The sequence below is a fragment of the Hyperolius riggenbachi genome, chromosome 2, assembly GCF_040937935.1.
Source record: "Hyperolius riggenbachi isolate aHypRig1 chromosome 2, aHypRig1.pri, whole genome shotgun sequence".
In the NCBI taxonomy this organism is placed as follows: Eukaryota; Metazoa; Chordata; class Amphibia; order Anura; family Hyperoliidae; genus Hyperolius; species Hyperolius riggenbachi.
Genome location: NC_090647.1, coordinates 492,140,647 through 492,161,054, shown reverse-complemented (window position 1 = coordinate 492,161,054; position 20,408 = coordinate 492,140,647).

The following is a 20,408-nucleotide window of genomic DNA, read 5'->3' as shown; positions in this document are numbered from 1 at the left end:
TAGCTGAAAGCATTAGCAGTGAGACAACACAGAAGAGGAATATTTTAAGGTAAATTGACTGGATCAAAGAGCTGCAGGAGGCAGTCTAATATCAATATTTTGATTGTATGCCCTTGCAGTTTAAAATCTAAGTATCGTGCGATTTTTTTGCGTTATTATAAACCCTGGACGAATTTAAGCTTTTTGGCCTCAATGGAGCATGGAAAAAGAATACCACTTATGATATGAATCATAAAAAGAAGGAAGGTACCGAACAGATTTATTTCACTGGAGAAGTTAAATGCCTCATAGCTTGAGGATGCTGGATTACTAGACTGATCTAGCTAAAAGCACTGGCAGTGAGACAACACAGGAGAAGAACATTTTAAGGAGAAGTTGACTAGATAAAACAGCTGCAGGAGCAAGTCTCTGAACTTTGGCAACCGATTAAAAGAACGGATGCATTTTTTTCTTCTCTCTTTTTGGATTTTGATGGGACTCCAAGAATGAAAGCTTTGGATTCGCTTCTGAGACACACCAGCTTTATGTCGCATTAATCATGATACAGAAGGTAGAAGGGTTCAGTTATTGAGGTTGCTCAGGCATTTAGGTCAAGAAATAGCCTGGGTCATGTGAGTAGACTCTCCTTCAATTTTTTTAGATTCATAATGCCCAACTGTTTTATGGTTTTAAACAAATACTAAGATTGAGGTTTTTGTTAAAATGTTAATAAATGTGGTAAAAATTCTGGTCAACCATTTCAAGCGGAATAGTGAATGTGCCAAAAATGACTACTTATCTGGAGAGGATTGGTATGGCATTGGGGAGGAGGTGGCCATACAAAGTGAAAGAGTAAGTTTACACCTTGCTTAGAATTTGAATGTGCTACATTTTTTTTCACAGCAGTGATGACACTGTTTTAGCTATTTATCGTGTAAACTTACTTTTTCACTTTTAATTAATGTCAATATGTTGATTGTATGCCCTTGCAATTTAAAATCCGAGTATCGTGTGATTTTTTGCGGTAAAATCCAACCTTGCAGAATTTTAGCTTTTTGGTCTAGATGAAGTGTGGAAGAAAAAGAGCACTCATGCAGCATTTCCAAAAAATAGTGAAGGTACTTGACCGATGTAGTTTACCGGAGAAGTTGAATGCTACATAGCTTGAGGACGCTGGATTATTAGACTAATCTAGCTGATATCCTTGGAGTGAGACAACCCAGAAAAGGAACATTTTAAGAGAAGTTGACTGGATCAAACAGCTGCAGGAGGCAGTCTAATATCAATATTTTGATTGTATGCCCTTGCAGTTTAAAATCTAAGTATCGTGCGATTTTTTTGCGTTATTATAAACCCTGGACGAATTTAAGCTTTTTGGCCTCAATGGAGCATGGAAGAAGAATACCACTTATGATATGAATCATAAAAAGAAGGAAGGTACCGAACAGATTTATTTCACTGGAGAAGTTAAATGCCTCATAGCTTGAGGATGCTGGATTAATCAACTGGTCTAGCTGAAAGCATTAGCAGTGAGACAACACAGAAGAGGAATATTTTAAGAGAAATTGACTGGATCAAACAGCTGCAGGAGGAAGTCTAATATCAATATTTTGATTGTATGCCCTTGCAGTTTAAAATCTAAGTATCGTGCGATTTTTTTTGCGTTATTATAAACCCTGGAAGAATTTCAGCTTTTTGGCCTAAATATAGCGTGGAAGAAAAATACCACTTATGATCTGAATCATAAAAAGAAGGAAGGTACCGAACAGATTTATTTCAATGGAGAAGTGGAATGCTACATAGCTTGAGGATGCTGGATTAATCAACTGGTCTAGCTGAAAGCATTAGCAGTGAGACAACACAGAAGAGGAATATTTTAAGGTAAATTGACTGGATCAAAGAGCTGCAGGAGGCAGTCTAATATCAATATTTTGATTGTATGCCCTTGCAGTTTAAAATCTAAGTATCGTGCGATTTTTTTGCGTTATTATAAACCCTGGACGAATTTAAGCTTTTTGGCCTCAATGGAGCATGGAAAAAGAATACCGCTTATGATATGAATCATAAAAAGAAGGAAGGTACCGAACAGATTTATTTCACTGGAGAAGTTAAATGCCTCATAGCTTGAGGATGCTGGATTACTAGACTGATCTAGCTAAAAGCACTGGCAGTGAGACAACACAGGAGAAGAACATTTTAAGGAGAAGTTGACTAGATAAAACAGCTGCAGGAGCAAGTCTCTGAACTTTGGCAACCGATTAAAAGAACGGATGCATTTTTTTCTTCCCTCTTTTTGGATTTTGATGGGACTCCAAGAATGAAAGCTTTGGATTCGCTTCTGAGATGACAAACACACCAGCTTTATGTCGCATTAATCATGATACAGAAGGTAGAAGGGTTCAGTTATTGAGGTTGCTCAGGCATTTAGGTCAAGAAATAGCCTAGGTCATGTGAGTAGACTCTCCTTCAATTTTTTTAGATTCATAATGCCCAACTGTTTTATGGTTTTAAACAAATACTAAGATTGAGGTTTTTGTTAAAATGTTAATAAATGTGGTAAAAATTTTGGTCAACCATTTCAAGCGGAATAGTGAATGTGCCAAAAATGACTACTTATCTGGAGAGGACTGGTATGGCATTGGGGAGGAGGTGGCCATACAAAGTGAAAGAGTAAGTTTACACCTTGCTTAGAATTTGAATGTGCTACATTTTTTTTCACAGCAGTGATGACACTGTTTTAGCTATTTATCGTGTAAACTTACTTTTTCACTTTTAATTAATGTCAATATGTTGATTGTATGCCCTTGCAATTTTAAATCCGAGTATCGTGTGATTTTTTTGCGGTAAAATCCAACCTTGCAGAATTTTAGCTTTTTGGTCTAGATGAAGTGTGGAAGAAAAAGAGCACTCATGCAGCATTTCCCAAAAATAGTGAAGGTACTTGACCGATGTAGTTTACCGGAGAAGTTGAATGCTACATAGCTTGAGGACGCTGGATTATTAGACTAATCTAGCTGATATCCTTGGAGTGAGACAACCCAGAAAAGGAACATTTTAAGAGAAGTTGACTGGATCAAACAGCTGCAGGAGGCAGTCTAATATCAATATTTTGATTGTATGCCCTTGCAGTTTAAAATCTAAGTATCGTGCGATTTTTTTGCGTTATTATAAACCCTGGACGAATTTAAGCTTTTTGGCCTCAATGGAGCATGGAAGAAGAATACCACTTATGATATGAATCATAAAAAGAAGGAAGGTACCAAACAGATTTATTTCACTGGAGAAGTTAAATGCCTCATAGCTTGAGGATGCTGGATTAATCAACTGGTCTAGCTGAAAGCATTAGCAGTGAGACAACACAGAAGAGGAATATTTTAAGAGAAATTGACTGGATCAAACAGCTGCAGGAGGCAGTCTAATATCAATATTTTGATTGTATGCCCTTGCAGTTTAAAATCTAAGTATCGTGCGATTTTTTTTGCGTTATTATAAACCCTGGAAGAATTTCAGCTTTTTGGCCTAAATATAACGTGGAAGAAAAATACCACTTATGATCTGAATCATAAAAAGAAGGAAGGTACCGAACAGATTTATTTCAATGGAGAAGTGGAATGCTACATAGCTTGAGGATGCTGGATTAATCAACTGGTCTAGCTGAAAGCATTAGCAGTGAGACAACACAGAAGAGGAATATTTTAAGGTAAATTGACTGGATCAAAGAGCTGCAGGAGGCAGTCTAATATCAATATTTTGATTGTATGCCCTTGCAGTTTAAAATCTAAGTATCGTGCGATTTTTTTGCGTTATTATAAACCCTGGACGAATTTAAGCTTTTTGGCCTCAATGGGGCATGGAAAAAGAATACCACTTATGATATGAATCATAAAAAGAAGGAAGGTACCAAACAGATTTATTTCACTGGAGAAGTTAAATGCCTCATAGCTTGAGGATGCTGGATTACTAGACTGATCTAGCTAAAAGCACTGGCAGTGAGACAACACAGGAGAAGAACATTTTAAGGAGAAGTTGACTAGATAAAACAGCTGCAGGAGCAAGTCTCTGAACTTTGGCAACCGATTAAAAGAACGGATGCATTTTTTTCTTCCCTCTTTTTGGATTTTGATGGGACTCCAACAATGAAAGCTTTGGATTCGCTTCTGAGACACGCCAGCTTTATGTCACATTAATCATGATACAGAAGGTAGAAGGGTTCAGTTATTGAGGTTGCTCAGGCATTTAGGTCAAGAAATAGCCTAGGTCATGTGAGTAGACTCTCCTTCAATTTTTTTAGATTCATAATGCCCAACTGTTTTATGGTTTTAAACAAATACTAAGATGGAGGTTTTTGTTAAAATGTTAATAAATGTGGTAAAAATTTTGGTTAAACATTTCAAGCGGAATAGTGAATGTGCCAAAAATTACTACTTATCTGGAGAGGACTGGTATGCCATTGGGGAGGAGGTGGCCATACAAAGTGAAAGAGTAAGTTTACACCTTGCTTAGAATTTGAATGTGCTACATTTTTTTTCACAGCAGTGATGACACTGTTTTAGCTATTTATCGTGTAAACTTACTTTTTCACTTTTAATTAATGTCAATATGTTGATTGTATGCCCTTGCAATTTAAAATCCGAGTATCGTGTGATTTTTTTGCGGTAAAATCCAACCTTGCAGAATTTTAGCTTTTTGGTCTTGATGAAGTGTGGAAGAAAAAGAGCACTCATGCAGCATTTCCAAAAAATAGTGAAGGTACTTGACCGATGTAGTTTACCGGAGAAGTTGAATGCTACATAGCTTGAGGACGCTGGATTATTAGACTAATCTAGCTGATATCCTTGAAGTGAGACAACCCAGAAAAGGAACATTTTAAAAGAAGTTGACTGGATCAAACAGCTGCAGGAGGCAGTCTAATATCAATATTTTGATTGTATGCCCTTGCAGTTTAAAATCTAAGTATCATGCGATTTTTTTGCGTTATTATAAACCCTGGACGAATTTAAGCTTTTTGGCCTCAATGGAGCATGGAAGAAGAATACCACTTATGATATGAATCATAAAAAGAAGGAAGGTACCGAACAGATTTATTTCACTGGAGAAGTTAAATGCCTCATAGCTTGAGGATGCTGGATTAATCAACTGGTCTAGCTGAAAGCATTAGCAGTGAGACAACACAGAAGAGGAATATTTTAAGAGAAATTGACTGGATCAAACAGCTGCAGGAGGCAGTCTAATATCAATATTTTGATTGTATGCCCTTGCAGTTTAAAATCTAAGTATCGTGCGATATTTTTTTTTGCGTTATTATAAACCCTGGAAGAATTTCAGCTTTTTGGCCTAAATATAGCATGGAAGAAAAATACCACTTATGATCTGAATCATAAAAAGAAGGAAGGTACCGAACAGATTTATTTCAATGGAGAAGTGGAATGCTACATAGCTTGAGGATGCTGGATTAATCAACTGGTCTAGCTGAAAGCATTAGCAGTGAGACAACACAGAAGAGGAATATTTTAAGGTAAATTGACTGGATCAAAGAGCTGCAGGAGGCAGTCTAATATCAATATTTTGATTGTATGCCCTTGCAGTTTAAAATCTAAGTATCGTGCGATTTTTTTGCGTTATTATAAACCCTGGACGAATTTAAGCTTTTTGGCCTCAATGGAGCATGGAAAACGAATACCACTTATGATATGAATCATAAAAAGAAGGAAAGTACCGAACAGATTTATTTCACTGGAGAAGTTAAATGCCTCATAGCTTGAGGATGCTGGATTACTATACTGATCTAGCTAAAAGCACTGGCAGTGAGACAACACAGGAGCAGAACATTTTAAGGAGAAGTTGACTAGATAAAACAGCTGCAGGAGCAAGTCTCTGAACTTTGGCAACCGATTAAAAGAACGGATGCATTTTTTTCTTCCCTCTTTTTGGATTTTGATGGGACTCCAAGAATGAAAGCTTTGGATTCGCTTCTGAGATGACAAACACACCAGCTTTATGTCGCATTAATCATGATACAGAAGGTAGAAGGGTTCAGTTATTGAGGTTGCTCAGGCATTTAGGTCAAGAAATAGCCTGGGTCATGTGAGTAGACTCTCCTTCAATTTTTTTAGATTCATAATGCCCAACTGTTTTATGGTTTTAAACAAATACTAAGATTGAGGTTTTTGTTAAAATGTTAATAAATGTGGTAAAAATTTTGGTCAACCATTTCAAGCGGAATAGTGAATGTGCCAAAAATGACTACTTATCTGGAGAGGACTGGTATGGCATTGGGGAGGAGGTGGCCATACAAAGTGAAAGAGTAAGTTTACACCTTGCTTAGAATTTGAATGTGCTACATTTTTTTTCACAGCAGTGATGACACTGTTTTAGCTATTTATCGTGTAAACTTACTTTTTCACTTTTAATTAATGTCAATATGTTGATTGTATGCCCTTGCAATTTAAAATCCGAGTATCGTGTGATTTTTTGCGGTAAAATCCAACCTTGCAGAATTTTAGCTTTTTGGTCTAGATGAAGTGTGGAAGAAAAAGAGCACTCATGCAGCATTTCCAAAAAATAGTGAAGGTACTTGACCGATGTAGTTTACCGGAGAAGTTGAATGCTACATAGCTTGAGGACGCTGGATTATTAGACTAATCTAGCTGATATCCTTGGAGTGAGACAACCCAGAAAAGGAACATTTTAAGAGAAGTTGACTGGATCAAACAGCTGCAGGAGGCAGTCTAATATCAATATTTTGATTGTATGCCCTTGCAGTTTAAAATCTAAGTATCGTGCGATTTTTTTGCGTTATTATAAACCCTGGACGAATTTAAGCTTTTTGGCCTCAATGGAGCATGGAAGAAGAATACCACTTATGATATGAATCATAAAAAGAAGGAAGGTACCGAACAGATTTATTTCACTGGAGAAGTTAAATGCCTCATAGCTTGAGGATGCTGGATTAATCAACTGGTCTAGCTGAAAGCATTAGCAGTGAGACAACACAGAAGAGGAATATTTTAAGAGAAATTGACTGGATCAAACAGCTGCAGGAGGCAGTCTAATATCAATATTTTGATTGTATGCCCTTGCAGTTTAAAATCTAAGTATCGTGCGATTTTTTTTGCGTTATTATAAACCCTGGGAGAATTTCAGCTTTTTGGCCTAAATATAGCGTGGAAGAAAAATACCACTTATGATCTGAATCATAAAAAGAAGGAAGGTACCGAACAGATTTATTTCAATGGAGAAGTGGAATGCTACATAGCTTGAGGATGCTGGATTAATCAACTGGTCTAGCTGAAAGCATTAGCAGTGAGACAACACAGAAGAGGAATATTTTAAGGTAAATTGACTGGATCAAAGAGCTGCAGGAGGCAGTCTAATATCAATATTTTGATTGTATGCCCTTGCAGTTTAAAATCTAAGTATCGTGCGATTTTTTTTGCGTTATTATAAACCCTGGACGAATTTAAGCTTTTTGGCCTCAATGGAGCATGGAAAAAGAATACCACTTATGATATGAATCATAAAAAGAAGGAAGGTACCGAACAGATTTATTTCACTGGAGAAGTTAAATGCCTCATAGCTTGAGGATGCTGGATTACTAGACTGATCTAGCTAAAAGCACTGGCAGTGAGACAACACAGGAGAAGAACATTTTAAGGAGAAGTTGACTAGATAAAACAGCTGCAGGAGCAAGTCTCTGAACTTTGGCAACCGATTAAAAGAACGGATGCATTTTTTTCTTCCCTCTTTTTGGATTTTGATGGGACTCCAAGAATGAAAGCTTTGGATTCGCTTCTGAGACACAACAGCTTTATGTCGCATTAATCATGATACAGAAGGTAGAAGGGTTCAGTTATTGAGGTTGCTCAGGCATTTAGGTCAAGAAATAGCCTAGGTCATGTGAGTAGACTCTCCTTCAATTTTTTTTAGATTCATAATGCCCAACTGTTTTATGGTTTTAAACAAATACTAAATACTAAGATTGAGGTTTTTGTTAAAATGTTAATAAATGTGGTAAAAATTTTGGTCAACCATTTCAAGCGGAATAGTGAATGTGCCAAAAATGACTACTTATCTGGAGAGGACTGGTATGGCATTGGGGAGGAGGTGGCCATACAAAGTGAAAGAGTAAGTTTACACCTTGCTTAGAATTTGAATGTGCTACATTTTTTTTCACAGCAGTGATGACACTGTTTTAGCTATTTATCGTGTAAACTTACTTTTTCACTTTTAATTAATGTCAATATGTTGATTGTATGCCCTTGCAATTTAAAATCCGAGTATCGTGTGATTTTTTTGCGGTAAAATCCAACCTTGCAGAATTTTAGCTTTTTGGTCTTGATGAAGTGTGGAAGAAAAAGAGCACTCATGCAGCATTTCCAAAAAATAGTGAAGGTACTTGACCGATGTAGTTTACCGGAGAAGTTGAATGCTACATATCTTGAGGACGCTGGATTATTAGACTAATCTAGCTGATATCCTTGGAGTGAGACAACCCAGAAAAGGAACATTTTAAGAGAAGTTGACTGGATCAAACAGCTGCAGGAGGCAGTCTAATATCAATATTTTGATTGTATGCCCTTGCAGTTTAAAATCTAAGTATCGTGCGATTTTTTTGCGTTATTATAAACCCTGGACGAATTTAAGCTTTTTGGCCACAATGGAGCATGGAAGAAGAATACCACTTATGATATGAATCATAAAAAGAAGGAAGGTACCGAACAGATTTATTTCACTGGAGAAGTTAAATGCCTCATAGCTTGAGGATGCTGGATTAATCAACTGGTCTAGCTGAAAGCATTAGCAGTGAGACAACACAGAAGAGGAATATTTTAAGAGAAATTGACTGGATCAAACAGCTGCAGGAGGCAGTCTAATATCAATATTTTGATTGTATGCCCTTGCAGTTTAAAATCTAAGTATCGTGCGATGTTTTTTGCGTTATTATAAACCCTGGAAGAATTTCAGCTTTTTGGCCTAAATATAGCGTGGAAGAAAAATACCACTTATGATCTGAATCATAAAAAGAAGGAAGGTACCGAACAGATTTATTTCAATGGAGAAGTGGAATGCTACATAGCTTGAGGATGCTGGATTAATCAACTGGTCTAGCTGAAAGCATTAGCAGTGAGACAACACAGAAGAGGAATATTTTAAGGTAAATTGACTGGATCAAAGAGCTGCAGGAGGCAGTCTAATATCAATATTTTGATTGTATGCCCTTGCAGTTTAAAATCTAAGTATCGTGCGATTTTTTTGCGTTATTATAAACCCTGGACGAATTTAAGCTTTTTGGCCTCAATGGAGTATGGAAAAAGAATACCACTTATGATATGAATCATAAAAAGAAGGAAGGTACCGAACAGATTTATTTCACTGGAAAAGTTAAATGCCTCATAGCTTGAGGATGCTGGATTAATCAACTGGTCTAGCTGAAAGCATTAGCAGTGAGACAACACAGAAGAGGAATATTTTAAGAGAAATTGACTGGATCAAACAGCTGCAGGAGGCAGTCTAATATCAATATTTTGATTGTATGCCCTTGCAGTTTAAAATCTAAGTATCGTGTGATTTTTTTTGCGTTATTATAAACCCTGGAAGAATTTCAGCTTTTTGGCCTAAATATAGCGTGGAAGAAAAATACCACTTATGATCTGAATCATAAAAAGAAGGAAGGTACTGAACAGATTTATTTCAATGGAGAAGTGGAATGCTACATAGCTTGAGGATGCTGGATTAATCAACTGGTCTAGCTGAAAGCATTAGCAGTGAGACAACACAGAAGAGGAATATTTTAAGGTAAATTGACTGGATCAAAGAGCTGCAGGAGGCAGTCTAATATCAATATTTTGATTGTATGCCCTTGCAGTTTAAAATCTAAGTATCGTGCGATTTTTTTGCGTTATTATAAACCCTGGACGAATTTAAGCTTTTTGGCCTCAATGGAGCATGGAAAAAGAATACCACTTATGATATGAATCATAAAAAGAAGGAAAGTACCGAACAGATTTATTTCACTGGAGAAGTTAAATGCCTCATAGCTTGAGGATGCTGGATTACTATACTCATCTAGCTAAAAGCACTGGCAGTGAGACAACACAGGAGAAGAACATTTGAAGGAGAAGTTGACTAGATAAAACAGCTGCAGGAGCAAGTCTCTGAACTTTGGCAACCGATTAAAAGAACGGATGCATTTTTTTCTTCCCTCTTTTTGGATTTTGATGGGACTCCAAGAATGAAAGCTTTGGATTCGCTTCTGAGACACAACAGCTTTATGTCGCATTAATCATGATACAGAAGGTAGAAGGGTTCAGTTATTGAGGTTGCTCAGGCATTTAGGTCAAGAAATAGCCTAGGTCATGTGAGTAGACTCTCCTTCAATTTTTTTAGATTCATAATGCCCAACTGTTTTATGGTTTTCAACAAATACTAAGATTGAGGTTTTTGTTAAAATGTTAATAAATGTGGTAAAAATTTTGGTCAACCATTTCAAGCGGAATAGTGAATGTGCCAAAAATGACTACTTATCTGGAGAGGACTGGTATGGCATTGGGGAGGAGGTGGCCATACAAAGTGAAAGAGTAAGTTTACACCTTGCTTAGAATTTGAATGTGCTACATTTTTTTTCACAGCAGTGATGACACTGTTTTAGCTATTTATCGTGTAAACTTACTTTTTCACTTTTAATTAATGTCAATATGTTGATTGTATGCCCTTGCAATTTAAAATCCGAGTATCGTGTGATTTTTTTGCGGTAAAATCCAACCTTGCAGAATTTTAACTTTTTGGTCTAGATGAAGTGTGGAAGAAAACGACCACTCATGCAGCATTTCCAAAAAATAGTGAAGGTACTTGACCGATGTAGTTTACCGGAGAAGTTGAATGCTACATAGCTTGAGGACGCTGGATTATTAGACTAATCTAGCTGATATCCTTGGAGTGAGACAACCCAGAAAAGGAACATTTTAAGAGAAGTTGACTGGATCAAACAGCTGCAGGAGGCAGTCTAATATCAACATTTTGATTGTATGCCCTTGCAGTTTAAAATCTAAGTATCGTGCGATTTTTTTGCGTTATTATAAACCCTGGACGAATTTAAGCTTTTTGGCCTCAATGGAGCATGGAAGAAGAATACCACTTATGATATGAATCATAAAAAGAAGGAAGGTACCGAACAGATTTATTTCACTGGAGAAGTTAAATGCCTCATAGCTTGAGGATGCTGGATTAATCAACTGGTCTAGCTGAAAGCATTAGCAGTGAGACAACACAGAAGAGGAATATTTTAAGAGAAATTGACTGGATCAAACAGCTGCAGGAGGCAGTCTAATATCAATATTTTGATTGTATGCCCTTGCAGTTTAAAATCTAAGTATCGTGCGATTTTTTTTGCGTTATTATAAACCCTGGGAGAATTTCAGCTTTTTGGCCTAAATATAGCGTGGAAGAAAAATACCACTTATGATCTGAATCATAAAAAGAAGGAAGGTACCGAACAGATTTATTTCAATGGAGAAGTGGAATGCTACATAGCTTGAGGATGCTGGATTAATCAACTGGTCTAGCTGAAAGCATTAGCAGTGAGACAACACAGAAGAGGAATATTTTAAGGTAAATTGACTGGATCAAAGAGCTGCAGGAGGCAGTCTAATATCAATATTTTGATTGTATGCCCTTGCAGTTTAAAAACTAAGTATCGTGCGATTTTTTTTGCGTTATTATAAACCCTGGACGAATTTAAGCTTTTTGGCCTCAATGGAGCATGGAAAAAGAATACCACTTATGATATGAATCATAAAAAGAAGGAAGGTACCGAACAGATTTATTTCACTGGAGAAGTTAAATGCCTCATAGCTTGAGGATGCTGGATTACTAGACTGATCTAGCTAAAAGCACTGGCAGTGAGACAACACAGGAGAAGAACATTTTAAGGAGAAGTTGACTAGATAAAACAGCTGCAGGAGCAAGTCTCTGAACTTTGGCAACCGATTAAAAGAACGGATGCATTTTTTTCTTCCCTCTTTTTGGATTTTGATGGGACTCCAAGAATGAAAGCTTTGGATTCGCTTCTGAGACACAACAGCTTTATGTCGCATTAATCATGATACAGAAGGTAGAAGGGTTCAGTTATTGAGGTTGCTCAGGCATTTAGGTCAAGAAATAGCCTAGGTCATGTGAGTAGACTCTCCTTCAATTTTTTTTAGATTCATAATGCCCAACTGTTTTATGGTTTTAAACAAATACTAAGATTGAGGTTTTTGTTAAAATGTTAATAAATGTGGTAAAAATTTTGGTCAACCATTTCAAGCGGAATAGTGAATGTGCCAAAAATGACTACTTATCTGGAGAGGACTGGTATGGCATTGGGGAGGAGGTGGCCATACAAAGTGAAAGAGTAAGTTTACACCTTGCTTAGAATTTGAATGTGCTACATTTTTTTTCACAGCAGTGATGACACTGTTTTAGCTATTTATCGTGTAAACTTACTTTTTCACTTTTAATTAATGTCAATATGTTGATTGTATGCCCTTGCAATTTAAAATCCGAGTATCGTGTGATTTTTTTGCGGTAAAATCCAACCTTGCAGAATTTTAGCTTTTTGGTCTTGATGAAGTGTGGAAGAAAAAGAGCACTCATGCAGCATTTCCAAAAAATAGTGAAGGTACTTGACCGATGTAGTTTACCGGAGAAGTTGAATGCTACATATCTTGAGGACGCTGGATTATTAGACTAATCTAGCTGATATCCTTGGAGTGAGACAACCCAGAAAAGGAACATTTTAAGAGAAGTTGACTGGATCAAACAGCTGCAGGAGGCAGTCTAATATCAATATTTTGATTGTATGCCCTTGCAGTTTAAAATCTAAGTATCGTGCGATTTTTTTGCGTTATTATAAACCCTGGACGAATTTAAGCTTTTTGGCCACAATGGAGCATGGAAGAAGAATACCACTTATGATATGAATCATAAAAAGAAGGAAGGTACCGAACAGATTTATTTCACTGGAGAAGTTAAATGCCTCATAGCTTGAGGATGCTGGATTAATCAACTGGTCTAGCTGAAAGCATTAGCAGTGAGACAACACAGAAGAGGAATATTTTAAGAGAAATTGACTGGATCAAACAGCTGCAGGAGGCAGTCTAATATCAATATTTTGATTGTATGCCCTTGCAGTTTAAAATCTAAGTATCGTGCGATGTTTTTTGCGTTATTATAAACCCTGGAAGAATTTCAGCTTTTTGGCCTAAATATAGCGTGGAAGAAAAATACCACTTATGATCTGAATCATAAAAAGAAGGAAGGTACCGAACAGATTTATTTCAATGGAGAAGTGGAATGCTACATAGCTTGAGGATGCTGGATTAATCAACTGGTCTAGCTGAAAGCATTAGCAGTGAGACAACACAGAAGAGGAATATTTTAAGGTAAATTGACTGGATCAAAGAGCTGCAGGAGGCAGTCTAATATCAATATTTTGATTGTATGCCCTTGCAGTTTAAAATCTAAGTATCGTGCGATTTTTTTGCGTTATTATAAACCCTGGACGAATTTAAGCTTTTTGGCCTCAATGGAGTATGGAAAAAGAATACCACTTATGATATGAATCATAAAAAGAAGGAAGGTACCGAACAGATTTATTTCACTGGAAAAGTTAAATGCCTCATAGCTTGAGGATGCTGGATTAATCAACTGGTCTAGCTGAAAGCATTAGCAGTGAGACAACACAGAAGAGGAATATTTTAAGAGAAATTGACTGGATCAAACAGCTGCAGGAGGCAGTCTAATATCAATATTTTGATTGTATGCCCTTGCAGTTTAAAATCTAAGTATCGTGTGATTTTTTTTGCGTTATTATAAACCCTGGAAGAATTTCAGCTTTTTGGCCTAAATATAGCGTGGAAGAAAAATACCACTTATGATCTGAATCATAAAAAGAAGGAAGGTACTGAACAGATTTATTTCAATGGAGAAGTGGAATGCTACATAGCTTGAGGATGCTGGATTAATCAACTGGTCTAGCTGAAAGCATTAGCAGTGAGACAACACAGAAGAGGAATATTTTAAGGTAAATTGACTGGATCAAAGAGCTGCAGGAGGCAGTCTAATATCAATATTTTGATTGTATGCCCTTGCAGTTTAAAATCTAAGTATCGTGCGATTTTTTTTGCGTTATTATAAACCCTGGACGAATTTAAGCTTTTTGGCCTCAATGGAGCATGGAAAAAGAATACCACTTATGATATGAATCATAAAAAGAAGGAAGGTACCGAACAGATTTATTTCACTGGAGAAGTTAAATGCCTCATAGCTTGAGGATGCTGGATTACTAGACTGATCTAGCTAAAAGCACTGGCAGTGAGACAACACAGGAGAAGAACATTTTAAGGAGAAGTTGACTAGATAAAACAGCTGCAGGAGCAAGTCTCTGAACTTTGGCAACCGATTAAAAGAACGGATGCATTTTTTTCTTCCCTCTTTTTGGATTTTGATGGGACTCCAAGAATGAAAGCTTTGGATTCGCTTCTGAGACACAACAGCTTTATGTCGCATTAATCATGATACAGAAGGTAGAAGGGTTCAGTTATTGAGGTTGCTCAGGCATTTAGGTCAAGAAATAGCCTAGGTCATGTGAGTAGACTCTCCTTCAATTTTTTTAGATTCATAATGCCCAACTGTTTTATGGTTTTCAACAAATACTAAGATTGAGGTTTTTGTTAAAATGTTAATAAATGTGGTAAAAATTTTGGTCAACCATTTCAAGCGGAATAGTGAATGTGCCAAAAATGACTACTTATCTGGAGAGGACTGGTATGGCATTGGGGAGGAGGTGGCCATACAAAGTGAAAGAGTAAGTTTACACCTTGCTTAGAATTTGAATGTGCTACATTTTTTTTCACAGCAGTGATGACACTGTTTTAGCTATTTATCGTGTAAACTTACTTTTTCACTTTTAATTAATGTCAATATGTTGATTGTATGCCCTTGCAATTTAAAATCCGAGTATCGTGTGATTTTTTTGCGGTAAAATCCAACCTTGCAGAATTTTAACTTTTTGGTCTAGATGAAGTGTGGAAGAAAACGACCACTCATGCAGCATTTCCAAAAAATAGTGAAGGTACTTGACCGATGTAGTTTACCGGAGAAGTTGAATGCTACATAGCTTGAGGACGCTGGATTATTAGACTAATCTAGCTGATATCCTTGGAGTGAGACAACCCAGAAAAGGAACATTTTAAGAGAAGTTGACTGGATCAAACAGCTGCAGGAGGCAGTCTAATATCAACATTTTGATTGTATGCCCTTGCAGTTTAAAATCTAAGTATCGTGCGATTTTTTTGCGTTATTATAAACCCTGGACGAATTTAAGCTTTTTGGCCTCAATGGAGCATGGAAGAAGAATACCACTTATGATATGAATCATAAAAAGAAGGAAGGTACCGAACAGATTTATTTCACTGGAGAAGTTAAATGCCTCATAGCTTGAGGATGCTGGATTAATCAACTGGTCTAGCTGAAAGCATTAGCAGTGAGACAACACAGAAGAGGAATATTTTAAGAGAAATTGACTGGATCAAACAGCTGCAGGAGGCAGTCTAATATCAATATTTTGATTGTATGCCCTTGCAGTTTAAAATCTAAGTATCGTGCGATTTTTTTTGCGTTATTATAAACCCTGGGAGAATTTCAGCTTTTTGGCCTAAATATAGCGTGGAAGAAAAATACCACTTATGATCTGAATCATAAAAAGAAGGAAGGTACCGAACAGATTTATTTCAATGGAGAAGTGGAATGCTACATAGCTTGAGGATGCTGGATTAATCAACTGGTCTAGCTGAAAGCATTAGCAGTGAGACAACACAGAAGAGGAATATTTTAAGGTAAATTGACTGGATCAAAGAGCTGCAGGAGGCAGTCTAATATCAATATTTTGATTGTATGCCCTTGCAGTTTAAAATCTAAGTATCGTGCGATTTTTTTTGCGTTATTATAAACCCTGGACGAATTTAAGCTTTTTGGCCTCAATGGAGCATGGAAAAAGAATACCACTTATGATATGAATCATAAAAAGAAGGAAGGTACCGAACAGATTTATTTCACTGGAGAAGTTAAATGCCTCATAGCTTGAGGATGCTGGATTACTAGACTGATCTAGCTAAAAGCACTGGCAGTGAGACAACACAGGAGAAGAACATTTTAAGGAGAAGTTGACTAGATAAAACAGCTGCAGGAGCAAGTCTCTGAACTTTGGCAACCGATTAAAAGAACGGATGCATTTTTTTCTTCCCTCTTTTTGGATTTTGATGGGACTCCAAGAATGAAAGCTTTGGATTCGCTTCTGAGACACAACAGCTTTATGTCGCATTAATCATGATACAGAAGGTAGAAGGGTTCAGTTATTGAGGTTGCTCAGGCATTTAGGTCAAGAAATAGCCTAGGTCATGTGAGTAGACTCTCCTTCAATTTTTTTTAGATTCATAATGCCCAACTGTTTTATGGTTTTAAACAAATACTAAGATTGAGGTTTTTGTTAAAATGTTAATAAATGTGGTAAAAATTTTGGTCAACCATTTCAAGCGGAATAGTGAATGTGCCAAAAATGACTACTTATCTGGAGAGGACTGGTATGGCATTGGGGAGGAGGTGGCCATACAAAGTGAAAGAGTAAGTTTACACCTTGCTTAGAATTTGAATGTGCTACATTTTTTTTCACAGCAGTGATGACACTGTTTTAGCTATTTATCGTGTAAACTTACTTTTTCACTTTTAATTAATGTCAATATGTTGATTGTATGCCCTTGCAATTTAAAATCCGAGTATCGTGTGATTTTTTTGCGGTAAAATCCAACCTTGCAGAATTTTAGCTTTTTGGTCTTGATGAAGTGTGGAAGAAAAAGAGCACTCATGCAGCATTTCCAAAAAATAGTGAAGGTACTTGACCGATGTAGTTTACTGGAGAAGTTGAATGCTACATAGCTTGAGGACGCTGGATTATTAGACTAATCTAGCTGATATCCTTGGAGTGAGACAACCCAGAAAAGGAACATTTTAAGAGAAGTTGACTGGATCAAACAGCTGCAGGAGGCAGTCTAATATCAACATTTTGATTGTATGCCCTTGCAGTTTAAAATCTAAGTATCGTGCGATTTTTTTGCGTTATTATAAACCCTGGACGAATTTAAGCTTTTTGGCCTCAATGGAGCATGGAAGAAGAATACCACTTATGGTATGAATCATAAAAAGAAGGAAGGTACCGAACAGATTTATTTCACTGGAGAAGTTAAATGCCTCATAGCTTGAGGATGCTGGATTAATCAACTGGTCTAGCTGAAAGCATTAGCAGTGAGACAACACAGAAGAGGAATATTTTAAGAGAAATTGACTGGATCAAAAAGCTGCAGGAGGCAGTCTAATATCAATATTTTGATTGTATGCCCTTGCAGTTTAAAATCTAAGTATCGTGCGATTTTTTTTGCGTTATTATAAACCCTGGAAGAATTTCAGCTTTTTGGCCTAAATATAGCGTGGAAGAAAAATACCACTTATGATCTGAATCATAAAAAGAAGGAAGGTACCGAACAGATTTATTTCAATGGAGAAGTGGAATGCTACATAGCTTGAGGATGCTGGATTAATCAACTGGTCTAGCTGAAAGCATTAGCAGTGAGACAACACAGAAGAGGAATATTTTAAGGTAAATTGACTGGATCAAAGAGCTGCAGGAGGCAGTCTAATATCAATATTTTGATTGTATGCCCTTGCAGTTTAAAATCTAAGTATCGTGCGATTTTTTTGCGTTATTATAAACCCTGGACGAATTTAAGCTTTTTGGCCTCAATGGAGCATGGAAAAAGAATACCACTTATGATATGAATCATAAAAAGAAGGAAAGTACCGAACAGATTTATTTCACTGGAGAAGTTAAATGCCTCATAGCTTGAGGATGCTGGATTACTATACTGATCTAGCTAAAAGCACTGGCAGTGAGACAACACAGGAGAAGAACATTTTAAGGAGAAGTTGACTAGATAAAACAGCTGCAGGAGCAAGTCTCTGAACTTTGGCAACCGATTAAAAGAACGGATGCATTTTTTTCTTCCCTCTTTTTGGATTTTGATGGGACTCCAAGAATGAAAGCTTTGGATTCGCTTCTGAGATGACAAACACACCAGCTTTATGTCGCATTAATCATGATACAGAAGGTAGAAGGGTTCAGTTATTGAGGTTGCTCAGGCATTTAGGTCAAGAAATAGCCTAGGTCATGTGAGTAGACTCTCCTTCAATTTTTTTAGATTCATAATGCCCAACTGTTTTATGGTTTTAAACAAATACTAAGATTGAGGTTTTTGTTAAAATGTTAATAAATGTGGTAAAAATTTTGGTCAACCATTTCAAGCGGAATAGTGAATGTGCCAAAAATGACTACTTATCTGGAGAGGACTGGTATGGCATGGGGGAGGAGGTGGCCATACAAAGTGAAAGAGTAAGTTTACACCTTGCTTAGAATTTGAATGTGCTACATTTTTTTTCACAGCAGTGATGACACTGTTTTAGCTATTTATCGTGTAAACTTACTTTTTCACTTTTAATTAATGTCAATATGTTGATTGTATGCCCTTGCAATTTAAAATCCGAGTATCGTGTGATTTTTTTGCGGTAAAATCCAACCTTGCAGAATTTTAGCTTTTTGGTCTTGATGAAGTGTGGAAGAAAAAGAGCACTCATGCAGCATTTCCAAAAAATAGTGAAGGTACTTGACCGATGTAGTTTACCGGAGAAGTTGAATGCTACATAGCTTGAGGACGCTGGATTATTAGACTAATCTAGCTGATATCCTTGGAGTGAGACAACCCAGAAAAGGAACATTTTAAGAGAAGTTGACTGGATCAAACAGCTGCAGGAGGCAGTCTAATATCAATATTTTGATTGTATGCCCTTGCAGTTTAAAATCTAAGTATCGTGCGATTTTTTTGCGTTATTATAAACCCTGGACGAATTTAAGCTTTTTGGCCTCAATGGAGCATGGAAGAAGAATACCACTTATGATATGAATCATAAAAAGAAGGAAGGTACCGAACAGATTTATTTCACTGGAGAAGTTAAATGCCTCATAGCTTGAGGATGCTGGATTAATCAACTGGTCTAGCTGAAAGCATTAGCAGTGAGACAACACAGAAGAGGAATATTTTAAGAGAAATTGACTGGATCAAACAGCTCCAGGAGGCAGTCTAATATCAATATTTTGATTGTATGCCCTTGCAGTTTAAAATCTAAGTATCGTGCGATGTTTTTTGCGTTATTATAAACCCTGGAAGAATTTCAGCTTTTTGGCCTAAATATAGCGTGGAAGAAAAATACCACTTATGATCTGAATCATAAAAAGAAGGAAGGTACCGAACAGATTTATTTCACTGGAGAAGTTAAATGCCTCATAGCTTGAGGATGCTGGATTACTATACTCATCTAGCTAAAAGCACTGGCAGTGAGACAACACAGGAGAAGAACATTTTAAGGAGAAGTTGACTAGATAAAACAGCTGCAGGAGCAAGTCTCTGAACTTTGGCAACCGATTAAAAGAACGGATGCATTTTTTTCTTCCCTCTTTTTGGATTTTGATGGGACTCCAAGAATGAAAGCTTTGGATTCGCTTCTGAGACACAACAGCTTTATGTCGCATTAATCATGATACAGAAGGTAGAAGGGTTCAGTTATTGAGGTTGCTCAGGCATTTAGGTCAAGAAATAGCCTAGGTCATGTGAGTAGACTCTCCTTCAATTTTTTTTAGATTCATAATGCCCAACTGTTTTATGGTTTTAAACAAATACTAAGATTGAGGTTTTTGTTAAAATGTTAATAAATGTGGTAAAAATTTTGGTCAACCATTTCAAGCGGAATAGTGAATGTGCCAAAAATGACTACTTATCTGGAGAGGACTGGTATGGCATTGGGGAGGAGGTGGCCATACAAAGTGAAAGAGTAAGTTTACACCTTGCTTAGAATTTGAATGTGCTACATTTTTTTTCACAGCAGTGATGACACTGTTTTAGCTATTTATCGTGTAAACTTACTTTTTCACTTTTAATTAATGTCAATATGTTGATTGTATGCCCTTGCAATTTAAAATCCGAGTATCGTGTGATTTTTTTGCGGTAAAATCCAACCTTGCAGAATTTTAGCTTTTTGGTCTTGATGAAGTGTGGAAGAAAAAGAGCACTCATGCAGCATTTCCAAAAAATAGTGAAGGTACTTGACCGATGTAGTTTACTGGAGAAGTTGAATGCTACATAGCTTGAGGACGCTGGATTATTAGACTAATCTATCTGATATCCTTGGAGTGAGACAACCCAGAAAAGGAACATTTTAAGAGAAGTTGACTGGATCAAACAGCTGCAGGAGGCAGTCTAATATCAACATTTTGATTGTATGCCCTTGCA